General features: G+C 45.0%; 1 protein-coding gene across 4 annotated transcripts in view; it reads right to left on the bottom strand.

Annotated features, from left to right (window-relative positions):
* The window catches only part of PPFIBP1 (PPFIB scaffold protein 1), a 108,972-nt gene extending 97,116 nt beyond the window's left edge, over positions 1-11,856 (bottom strand). For 3 of the 4 annotated variants that reach the window (XM_077337878.1, XM_077337877.1, XM_077337879.1), the window contains exon 1: positions 11,739-11,856. The gene's annotated coding sequence lies outside the window, so the exon portion shown is untranslated. The remainder of the gene's footprint in view (positions 1-11,738) is intronic. The other variant, XM_077337880.1, reaches the window with a different exon arrangement.
* Positions 11,857-12,775: the final 919 nt, after the last annotated feature.

The following is a 12,775-nucleotide window of genomic DNA, read 5'->3' on the forward strand; positions in this document are numbered from 1 at the left end:
TCAAGGAGGTTCTTTTCCTAAACAGTGTTGGAATGGAAGGAGGAAACTTAAAACTAGTCAACAACAAAAACTGCTTTAGTCAGATCTTCATGTATTTAAAGCTTGCAGCGTTTCTGGGAGCACTGAAAAGCTACTAGATTTCCCACAGAGATCACACAGTGGGCAAGCCCTGGGTGCACCAAACATGCTGTTCTATAGATGGCTGGTTTGGGCAGATCACTGTGTCTCACCTTAGCTGAAGAGTCAGCCCTGTTGACAGGCAAACACACTGGAAAGCCAGTTTGGTGTAGTGGTTAGGAGTGTGGACTTCTAATCTGGCATGCCAGGTTCGATTCTGCACTCTCCCACATGCAGCCAGCTGGGTGACCTTGGGCTAGCCACGGCACTGATAAAACTGTTCTGACCAAGCAGTGATGTCAGGGCTCTCTCAGCCTCACCTACCTCACAGGGTGTCTGTTATGGTGAGAGGAAAGGGAAGGCAACTGTAAGCTGCTTTGAGCCTCCTTTGGGTAGAGAGAAGCAACATATAAGAACCAACTTCTCCTTCTCCTCCTCCTGGTGCAAAATCATCCAAAAGACTCCCAAAGTTACGATTTACCATCTGTTGCATTTCCGTTTGCATGAGCAGCCCCATATATACCTAACAACTACACTGGAAAACCTGTGGCTTAACAAGAAAGAAAAAAGAATTTGTTGCCCAGGAGCAAAGACTCACACCTTCCAGTTCACGTGGAAAGCATATTTAGAAAGTGCAACAATACAATCAACTCCTGTGAAAACAAGAGCTATATTTATGGAACTATTTGTTTAAAAGCCACTGTGGATCTCTGGAAAGAAAGAAAAAACAGGAATAAACTTGCTTTGCTTTTAAAATACTAGTAAATAGTTTGCCATTAAGACTGGTTTAGTAGTAAAGATAATTTTACTAAAAACTAACTTTTATGGTGGCTTGTATATTGAACCACCATCACCACTATCCTTGCCTTTGAGTACACAAGTGGCAGTGGGAAGGAACATGCGAAAGGGCTGGAAGCCACAGAAAAATGTATCAGAACAACAGCACAAGTCACATGAACATATGATCCCAGATACATCACAATCAAAGCAGTGGCCCCACATGCTCCTCTGTACATGCACACAGGACACCAGGCCCAAGTATACAAACCAACTAGACTGAATTGTACCTATTCCTAATGTTGACAGTTCATAGGACTAGCTGTTCCTTTACTCAGCACACATCTACTGATTGCCCTTTCTGAAGGCTCAGTGGTTCGAAAGTATGCAGACGCATCGCGAATTCACACACTGACCCATTATAACATCATCTGGGTGCAATTCTGGTAGCCTAGTTAGTTTTCATGGTCATGATTCACATATTGTGGAGTATACAAGCTGAGTTTGAGATCCCTACAGCACATATAAAGAATGGGCTTCAACCTTCTTGCCCTGTGCCATTTTAAGGATCATATGCAACCCAAGGGTGGTTTTTGGCCCACAGCTTGGTAGGCTGCTGGAGGGAAAAAATAAAGCACAAATCATCATGTTGATAGTGCAGCATCATTTCCAATTGAGAAGTGACATCACAACATTCTAGGAACCAGAAGAATCTCTATGGTAAAATGGAATTTCAACTGAATTCAAAAACGATGTGAGGTCATTTCTGGGTTCACCATGGAAATGACACCTCATCAACATGCTCTCCAGTCTCCGACCACCTGTGAGCCAACAGCTGGCAAACCTAGGTGAAAATCTTGTCCATTTCAAGCCAAATCTCCTTCCAGATTCTGGATGCGGAGATGGAATAGGAGACTAAATACCTTTCACCACACATGCTAAGGTTCCAGACCAAAAAACGCAGCACACACAAGGGCATTCACAAAAACCTGCAACTGACATTCTATTGTTATACACAGCGGGGCCTCCAAACACCTGCATACGTGCACATCATACCTCAAATAAATACTTATAACCATTATCTATATGATTTGCATTTTCAACAGTACGTCAGACCAAAATGCTATAATGCAATTAAGGGACAGCTAAACCTGCCAGGCACCGCACACACATTATCAGGGCAGGAAGCATGTTTCACACCAACTCTAACAATGTCCCCAAGCACACCCTTTCACTTATTCATTCCTGCCACTCAAAGTGGAGTCCTGTTCTGGGGGGCAACCTGTCACTTTCCCCAACAAGACTCCTCCAAGACCTGGCGAGCTAACTCCCCACCCAGGGTCCTGGTGAGATATAAAGGCTGTCAAGTCCACATCTATTGGCTACCACCATTGTGGCAGGAAATAATATCACTCTCCACTATTCCTTTTTGCAGATAACTAATCAAGGCACAGATCTGCAGCTAATTAAACAAGAAGGCATTTATTATTTCTTTATTCATAATAAAAAGATGGGCTCAAAATGCCAGCCGTTTGACACCTTGAAAGTGATTCTTGCTTTCCCACCAAGAAATAATCACACTCCCATTTCATAAAACTGTAGGACAGAACTAGGTCACATAGTATTTGTGTAGCCTTAAAGGAGTTGCAGAGTTGGAATTTCACTTTGAAGTCAGAAAATGAGGTCAGCCACACAGGAGGAGGAAATCAAAAGCCATCTTAAGGGTATTTCTCTTCTTCTGACACACACATCACCCCTTATGAGAACTGCATGCTGTGGCACCCACTCTTGAAGAGTTCACCAATGGGGCTTCAGTGATCATGCCTGAAGAGCATGTGAATTTCATGCCACTCACACTTTAATTATTCCAAGGTACTGCCCCAACATGCACAAGGCTATTTTCATTAGTCTTTCTGTGCTCAGGCACTTTCTGTAAAAACTCAGGGGGGAGGGGAGTGTCTTAGAATGAACACAATGCATTTGAAGACTCAGTGCTGGCCAGAAATACACAGGCACAAACATGGTTAACACCGTGGGGGGGAAAGGTATTTAAACTGTGTTCTGGGAAACCCAGGGGTTCAATTAAAGCTCTGTAGTACAAGAATCATAGTCCCCTGTGGGCACTAGGTGTGTGCCAACAGTACAGTAAGTCTAAGAACAGTATTCAGCATGACATAACTGCATGCCCTACAGCAAGCATGCCCCAGAATCTTTTGCAAGAATGGGCGACTGGAACGCCTTAAGCTAAAGGTAGCTGCTTACAGAATTTGTTATAATAGTCTTTTGTCTGCTGCATGTTATTCAGGTTAGAAACCATATATACCAGATTCTCTGTTAAGAGATTGTTCTTCTAAATTGAAGTTGCCAATTGAAAACAATTTGAAACTGACGTCCCTTGATAAAGCTATGCAGCAAAACGCATTGAGATTTATTAAGAATTCTGAATATTAACAAATCAACTGAAGCTTGAAGGCTCTCTGGAAGTCTGTTTATTATACTGAAATATTTGATGTACCATATTGGAATCCCAATGCCCTACTGCTTGCCCAGAATCTTCTGCAACAATCAGAAGTTCCCTTGGTAGGTGAGTCAAGCTGGAAAGGGTTCTTTGAAAGAGAAGAGTCAGAACAACAGCTCGGAAAGAATAACGTGAAACCTGTAAGCACTCTCTCTCAAAGTCTGACTTAGGAATGTAGAAAGAACACTGTAAGCAGATATTGAGATAAAGCTGCCTCCAGTTTTGTCGAAAATGTATTTCTAGGTACGTTTAGAGGGTTCCTGCTCAGGCAAAACATACCTGCTCAGGTGAAATGGTTGTGGGCAGAGGGAGAGGCACACATCTCCGAACACTTGCTTAATCAAATACATGAGTTTTGCTCTGTTTAATACAGCAATGAATCCCAAGCCATTTCGGGTCTTCACAGGGAGATCTCTCTAGACACAGGGAAGTTCCCAAGTCTTGTGAATGTGATTCGTGAATGTGTCACCAGCAGATGCTAAGAACAATATACGGAATGTTTATGGAGCCCCAAGGGCTGTACACTCTCAGACAGTAAGCAGTTAAGCAATGAAGCCCCAATTCTGCCAACAGAACAGTGTCAACTATTATGTTTACTCTGATCCAGTAGACGGATGCCCAGTCTTTGCACCCAAGGCTATAGAAAACCTCCTAAAGTCCTTGCTTCACACCAAGCTCTGAAATAGAAATCTACGGAACTACAGAGTGACATCTCAGTTTTAGTGTGTCATTAATAACTGCAGACAGACCATCAGAAAGGAGATATAGTTATTTACTATCCCCAGCACATAAAGGTCCATCACTTCAGCAAACCCTAAAAGTTAAAAAAAAAAGAATTCCAAGGAAAAGTAATCAAACTAAACTGTGGGTAGCTAGCTCAGCTGTTGTGTTTGATCTGCAGAGAAATGCCACAGCCCACCCACCTGGATTCGGCACTGATAAGCATTAAATACAAAACAGGGTATGTTATCAGATGAACTCCTGAAAACAGACAGCAGCTCTCAGGAAGATCAAATTAAAATCTCTCTCCACTGCAGTCTTCATAAGAGAACAACTTTAAAAGGACATGGAGCTTTCACCAGCCTGAAGGGAAAAGTGAAGGAGGCTGGGAGAAGCCATGGGAATAACAGTTGCCATTCTTTGGGTGGGGGCTGAAGATTACCTGGAATTACAACTGATCTTCAAAGGCAGAGAGCAGTTCCCCTGGAGAAAACTGCTGCTCTGGAGGGAGGATTCTATGCTCCCCAACCTGTCACCCATGAGAGCCACAGTTAAGTGGTATCTGCCTGGAAGGGACCAATCAGTAGGGAGAGGAAGGAACCACAGCAGTGGGTGCATCTATCAGCTGTGCAGCAGGGGCACTGCTTTAAATCTTGCTCAACATCCCCCCCCCAAGCAGAAGTCAAGTATTTCTCTTCAAAACAAAGAATAAGGCAAAGAAGTAAACTTTCTTGTGCTTCACCCAATTGGATGCTGGAAATAGACAAAGGAGGGGAGAGATACTGGAGCAGGAAATAAAACACTGCACTTCCTGTTCAACTATCTCTTCTACTCTCCAGCAACCAACTTTAGTGCAGCACAAACATTTTGAATTCCTGCCAGTCAGTATTCTCACTTTGCCTCAGCTCAGACTGCCCCAAGAGCTCTCCTTGAGAAGAAAAAACACTGAGAGGCCCGGTCAGTGGATTGTTGTGGGCCTCATGTGCCTCCATGACCAATCTACTCACGCTCTAGTGCGAATTAGCCTGGTTGGGAGTAAGGAACCCCTCTGCCTTTACCAAGAGGGTCTTATTTGCTTGCAGTGATGAGTGAAACGAATCCAAGGCAGAGACCAGCTCAAGACTGAAATCTGGACATTTGCACTCGATATGAGCAATGCCAAAAACACAGTTCTGAGAAACTCCATGATTGCCACAATCTCTCCTGAGTGCATATTCCTAAACTCAAGGGATGCTTTGATATTAGAGGAAAGACTGACACAGGAAAGAATTAAGTCAAAAATATCTCAGCTTGTTAAACTAAATGTTGGTTCTTCCAAAAATATTTCTTTATTTAGAATGTTTATATACCCACCTTTCCCCAAAGCATCTTAGGACTCTAAGTGGCTAACAACAATATAAAACAATATGATAAAACAATAAACAATACAACAAAAGAGATAAATCATTTGAAACCAATCTAAAAACTCTTTATGCTTCTACTAGGTGTGCCTTCCCTCTTTGCCCATGGTCAGGCTGCCCCAAAAGTTGCTCAGTATAGCCCAGTTTTGCAGCCTCATTGGAAAGCCAAGAGGGTAAGAGCCCCCCTGAGTTCTTCCTGGAGTTTGTTCCAATGGCCTGGGGGAGCCACTATAAAGGCTCAAGTCCAGACTTTTGTTTAACACTCCTCAGGCAAGGGGGATTTAGTAGACCTTGCTGGGAGAAAAAACCGGGGAGCAGAGGTGAATCTTCACATATCCAGGCCTCAGATCATAAAGGGTTAAGCCAACATATTGACCTAGAGTCAGAAACTAATTAGCAGCCAGTGAAGGGACCTCAGAACAGGAGTAACTCAATCCCACCAGCTAGCATCCAACAACAAATGGGTTGCTGCATTTTGCACCAGCTGCACTTCCCAGACTTCAAGAGAAAAACCATGTAGAGCATGTTACAGTAATCTAGTCTTGAAATTACCAAAGCGTGGATCAGCATGGCTAGATCTAGTATCCATAAACAGAGAGCAAGTTTCCTAATTGGACATAACTGCAAAAAATAAAAAGTCTTGCTGTCATGGACGCCTGCCTCTCTAACATACAACCAGGATCCAAGAAGATTCCCCAAGCTCCTAACACAGTCTTTCAGATAATGTGTCACACCACTGGAAGAAAAATTCCATTTAAAGCAATGGCCAGGATCTTATTGGGATCCAACTTCAATTTGCTCTCCCTCAGCCATTTGACCGCCACATTCATACACAGAGCCTGGAGGAAGATAAGCCCAGTTGGTGGCTATTCAGAGTAACACACAGCTGGGTGTCATCGGCGTACTGATGATAATCTACTCACTTCCAGCTGACAGACTGGCAAAGCACTTAATTCATCACTATTTTTCTTCTTAACCCTAAAAAAACCTGAAAAGAATTTCAAGAGGTTTTTTTTTTAAATGTCCAGTTGGATAGCAGTTGGGTAGAAGTCTGTTATACCAGCACAACTATTTAGGCTCAAAGGATTAATACACCACGGCAGGCAGAAAACTAGAAGTGGTACGAGGAAAAGATGATGGGGAAGTGATTTGAGCTGGGAAATTTAAATTTTGGTGGGACTGACCTCACCAGAAGGGAAGCAATTATATGTGACCTTCAACCTGCCTGTGATATCATAGGAAAAGAAGAGCTATTTTTTGTACCTCTCTTATTACTACCTAAAGTCATACAACTTAAGAACACATCCTATTGAAGTCCATTCCCTTCCCACATTCAACTCTCCTTAGCAGGAGTTGGCAGTCCTACTACACACACACCATTTCTAATTTTTGATTGGCCTGTGAGAAGTTTTAGAATTTTGAGAACAAGTAGTGGGTGCCAACACAAAATGGCTGTCATGGGGCACAGTCCCAATCACAATATGAGTGGCCTGGGTTGAATCAGCTCTTTGCTTTGGAAAACAGATGTTATTTGGTGTGAGTTTCCAAAGAATGTGAAGGATTTGCCCCCTACATGGCCAAAGAGGGAAGCGGCAACATCCATAATCATAAGGAAGTCTGTGTTTATGTCCAAGAGGATGCACAGGATAAACACAGTGCTTTGACAGAAGAGTGCATCCTGATACCATCCCCCTCCTCTTCTTGCCCTACTATTTGGGTCCATTTAAATTTTATCCCAAGATCCAAAATGCAAGTAGGCACCAGGAAATACATCAGGTGACACCATGGAACTCTGGGGTATGTCTCCTGAAATAGCTGCAGTAAGCTTACAGAATTTGGGTAACTAGCTCACTTGTGGATGCAAAGGAGCTTGTCTTTAGTATTTGACTGTAGAGTATCTGCACTTTGAGCATCTTCCTTGCTGTGTTACACTTACTGAAATGCAGGCTGTGTCCCTGTGTCCTTGGTGCCACTCCCTGTTTCCATAACCAATGGTTCATAGTACATATTTGACTGTCAAAACCTTGAGCCAATATAAAACAAAAGGAACTACCAATGCTGACTGCCTCACAAGCATTTGTCCAGGGATTTTTTTAAAAGATGCAAATATGAATCCGTGCTTTAGAAATTCCTCTAGGCTATCCTTAACAATATGACAAAAATACTAAAACATATGGAGAGCATTGCAAGCTACACAGTCATGCTGTGATTTACAGTTTTGGATTTCAAGCCCAAGTAAGGTAGGTGAAAGGAAGGCTGTTATTGCATAGAGAGACCAGAAGGACAACTTTCCCATATACAGGTGTTACAGTAGACTGCAAACAAGTTCCACTGCGGAAGAGTAAACCAGAGGCCAAAGTGTGGAATGGGTTCAAGTGTGTTCATGATTGTAAAATTGTGCCATCTAATGCAACCTTTCATTGTGTTAGATAGCTAAGCTATTATTTCTTATTTGCTAAACTGCTTGCTTTCAGAGATTTAGAAGGGATATTCTAAAACTTGCTCTAATAAACTTTACATATATTTGTATGAAGTCTATTTCTTGCACACACTAGCCCTGGGGGCCCAGAGGGATCATCCTCATCATCCTTTAATAAAATTGTATGCTCTGTCAGCAAAAGCCTGAAGTGAGTCTTCTTTCTCAAATAAATCTAAAAGTAGGGAACCAGTGCTGGATTTTAGCAAACTCCTCTGTAAAGATCGAGATTATTTTGGCAGCAGACAAATGTGGGATCTAAGCAGTGAGAGGTGACAGAGTCCTCCTTCTCCCTGTTCTCTCCCGCTTCAGACTCAGGGAAGTTTTCTCAGCCTCCTAAATTTAGTGGCACATTTTTGCAACATTAATGGGGCAGGCAATTTATGGGACAGTCTCTGTAGACTTTGTCTTGCAGTCTGTGATTGTATGTTTGTTTTGTTGTCATCACTGAGTATAAGGTAGATCAAGCAGCAAACTCCACAGGGGCATCCGTCAGTGGCCGGGGGAACAGCTGCCCACTTTGGAGGGGAGATTTTTCTCCCCAAAGGTAAAAGATTTGGGTGGAAGGCACAAAATGGCAGTTTGATGAATAAATCCATCCAGAAACCATGCAATGTAAACTGGGGTACTCGTCAGACCAAAGCAAACTGCCCACCTCAAAAGGGGATCCTTCCCCAGATGTTAAAGACTCAGAGGAGGGTGTCTGAAACTATATTTGTACCGAGAAAGTCTTGAGAGAGACTGCATGGGTGCATTTATATGGAGAAGTACCATTTGCTTGCTTGTTTGTTTTTTAAGTTGGCTTTTGGGGGGATACTGAATGCTGGCAAAGGTGGAAATATGGAGGGATTCTGGTTTTGAAAGAAGGCACTATAAGCGACTGGTGGGATACTGTGTGTTTAGAAGGCAAGTGAAAGGATTTTGCTGTGATGTTGTGATTTGTATAGCAGTATCATGGAAGGACCTCCTCCAAGGAGTAAGTGAATAATGAGAGTCCCCTGGGATTAAACAGAGGTCTGTTTACCTCTGTCAGGTCATTGGCCCCAATATGTGTATTGGCTAGATTCAGAGAAGGGGTGGCCAGCTGAGAGCCGCTTTGACATGATGCATCTGTTACCACTAAGAGGCCTCATATCTCCCATATCTCTACAGGCAAATCTCCCTTTCTCTGTGGATGGGTGGCAAGCGCCAGACTCTTCCTTCAATGCACAGGAAAGAAGAGAAAAAAATAGCAAAAAAAACAGCATGTCTCCCTTCCTTTTCCAATGCTAGATTATACCCCAGCCTCACTAGTTTTCCTCGTTTTATCCTGACGCTGAGCTGGAAGAGTTATTTTTTCTTGCTGGATGCAGGACACCTCCCTCTACCCCCACAGCAGACAATGAAAGGCAAGCCAGAGATGCTAGACCCCCCCCCCCAGAGAAGCAGCAGGAAGAAGGGGAATAAAGAGGAAGCAGAGGAGAATGAAAGACAGGACAATATTATTAAGACTCTGCAAGGAGCCGTTCTTCCACTTCTAAAGCATTTTTGAAGTGTTAGAATACGACTCTGAACATAATAAAGTAATACTTAAAGGACCACATGATCCACCCAAAACATATGTTGTCAATAAAACATATTTTGACAAGTCCTAAGGTTTTGGATACAGGGCTATTTCCTGTTGCAGACCCCAATGGAAATCCTATATATGTAAATTCCCTGGTTTCATTCAGATTTACATATCATACAAGAGTATAAGGACAGTCTAATAATTAAACCAAATAGAGAGAAACAGACCTATCCACTGGCAATACAATAAATATATTCATAAAAGAAAAGTGTCATTTTTGTAGTTTTCCTTATTTCTTTATTCTGTAGGACTTCTGTCAAAACGGAATCGAGGTAATATCCATTTTCAGTGAGTTTCTTTCATCAGTGACCAGTCCTCTGAGTCTTCAGTATATTTATCAATAAGTATTGAGAATTTAAACCTTATATATAATAATAGTATAATAGTGGCTACAGGTTCACATAGGTATGGGGATACCGGTCTGTATTGACACGATGTTTCAGGGGCTTCTCAATGGAAAAAAAATGAGAAAGGCTGCTATAAAAGAAGAACTTGTTCAGTAAGTCACTTTGGTCAAGAGACTGGTGTCTCTCAAGTTCTCATCAAGAAATTTAATTCTTAAGAATTAAGAATTGGTGTTTTATTGTGTGGGGAATTGTATGATATATTTTTATGTTTTATTGTATGGTTTTAGTGGGGGGGGGGGTTATATGTTGTAACTCGCCTTCGGCCTCCGAGGAGGCGAGGAATAAATCTAAGAAATAAATAAGAAAATCATATGCTCTTGTCAGCAAAAGCCTTGAGTGAGTCCTCTCTCTCCCAAATTGATCTTGAAGAAGGGGAGGGGGGATCATGCTGTGTTTTAGTAAAATCCCCTAAAAGGTATCTCGGGATAAAGTGGGCCAACAAAAATGTGTTGGTTTTAAGTCTTCATGGACTTATTTGTAAGGGTTGCTTGAATGGCGGGAGAGAGGCTACCTTAAACCTTGAAAATGATCAGAATTAAACTTAGTAGGGAAGTGTTTTTCTGCTTTTTTCTCCAAGCACAAGTTCCCAGAGATCCTGGCACTGACTGTAAATGGACTCCAACAAATGATGATGGACATAACATGAGTAATCATTTTCCACCACTGCTGTTGGGGTCAGAGACAACAAACTGAACTGACCCGCCAGGCAACATGAGCTCCAAAGAGCCCCTTCAGACGCTCTTTCATTTATTCCAAGGACTCTTCTCCACCAGTCAAAAGGTGGGCTTGTTTTGTCCCCCTGAATAAACAACTCCCAGGTGTCTCCTGGAAATTCCAGTTTTAGGGAAAGAAAGAGAGAGCTCTGTGTTCCTAAGAACCCTTCCACATGCAGCGAGCAGAGGCAGCCACGACTTGGCAGGCACAGCAAGCAGCACCAAATCTTACACTGTGAAAAAGGAGACAGCCAAGGATAGCCAGAGATGAGAAACCCTGATGTGAAACCTCGGCCCCTAGGTGCCATTGGTGATTTCTCAGAAGTCAGCCCCGCCGTGCATAAAGCCACCTCCCCCTTGATCCAACAAAGGCAGCTTCAGAGCCACTTCACCACAACTATGCTGCCAGCGCAAGATGTATTACTGTTGTTGTATTTTGTTGTGTTGTGGAGCCAGTAGTGCGCATTCCGGAACTTTCCCCCCATCCATCGATTGGCAGTGCCATAAATTGGGAAGCATCAAAAACTTGCAGCCCAAAGTCGCATGGCCAGATTTTCGCCAGCCGCGCTTCAGCTACGAAATATGTGTTGTCGTTTAGTGAGGAAGCCTCGCTGAAGCATGCACACACCTGGCCCTTCTGTGAGAGAGACCTCCACGCACCCCCGGCCACCGCTTGCCTGCCTCGTCCTGCCCGGTGCATTAAAAAAGCCCTCCTCTTTCCAAAGGAAGGCGCGGGGCACAGGGAGAAATGTTCCCCATTCGCCTTCAACTCCGCGCCCACCGCGGCGGACCGCCAGCACCACCCGAGCTTTTCTGCTGCCAGCCCGCCCGCCCGGCCCGCCTCCCTTCCCCAGAGCAGCCAGCAGGGACCGCAGGAAGCGGGCAGCTGCCTGGGAACTTCCCGGGGGCCCGTCTGGGAAGCCGCGACGAGACGCCACCGCGTGGCAAAGTGTCTCGCCGGAGTCTGCCCCCAGCCGCCCGGGGCGAGCCGAGCCACTTACCCAAGCCCCGCGCAGCCCCGGCTCCGGCCCGCCTTGCCTTTCCCTTCCCTTCCCGCAGTCGCAGGCTCGCTCCCGCTCCGGTCTCCGACGCCAGCCTCGCCCTTCCCTTCCTTCCCTTCTCTCCCCCCCCCCCCCGACAGCAGGGAGCAGCCCTGACGTCACGCCCGAGTTCCTCCCACTCCGGAGACTGGAGGACAGCGAGGACCGCCCGGCCGCCGCCTGCCTGCGATTGGCGCTACGGACAGTCGCTCCGCGCCTGCCTGGAGTTTGGGTTGTTTGGGTGGATTTGGGGGGGGGGGGGGCGAGGCGGGGAAGCGGGGCTTCACCTACAGCTGGGCGGGGAGACCGCCGCGAACTCGCCCCGCGGCCCCAGCCGCCCAAGCGGGGCTGCGGCCGTGCCCGGACAAGCGTTCCTTTCCTTTCCTTTCGGCCGCTCGCAAAAACTCAGCCGCGCCGCGGGGAAGTCGCGTCTCCCAGCCCTTGGCCAGCCCTGAGGGAATGGCTCGCCGGCCAGACACGTGTGTGACGCTGCCTAGCCCAGAGCCCGACTCTGCAGCCGGCTTTCCAAGGGCTTCCTTCTGGGCAGCAGCCCGCGCCGGAAAGGATCCAAGAGAGACGCTGCGCGAAGGGACGAGTAAAGCCCCAGACTGATGCCGCCGGGTGGAGTTCCTTTCTCCCGTTTGGCCTGCCAGAGTGGCGCCTAGGGGAAACCATCGCACTCCCGTCAAGATAGAAGAAAGAGGAAAATCTTGCAGGGATGAGAATCAGTTAACCCCTGGAGTGAAAAGTCGGAGCTAGATAACTTTAAAAGGATTCTCATCAATTCATATGATTTTTTTTTACAGTGAAATGGAACAAAACCATCATTGTACTGTAGACCATATCCTCATCTGCTGGCAGCACCACAAAAACCTCCTCAGGTGGAAGAAAAAAAATACAATTGCTGCAATAATCAATATTCCTAGATCAACTGGGGGTGACGACGGCCTAAAAAGGACCCAAAGTTGAACAAATGTCACAAAAAAATCAAAAGTGAT

Source organism: Paroedura picta, chromosome 5 (assembly GCF_049243985.1).
Source record: "Paroedura picta isolate Pp20150507F chromosome 5, Ppicta_v3.0, whole genome shotgun sequence".
NCBI lineage: Eukaryota > Metazoa > Chordata > Lepidosauria > Squamata > Gekkonidae > Paroedura > Paroedura picta.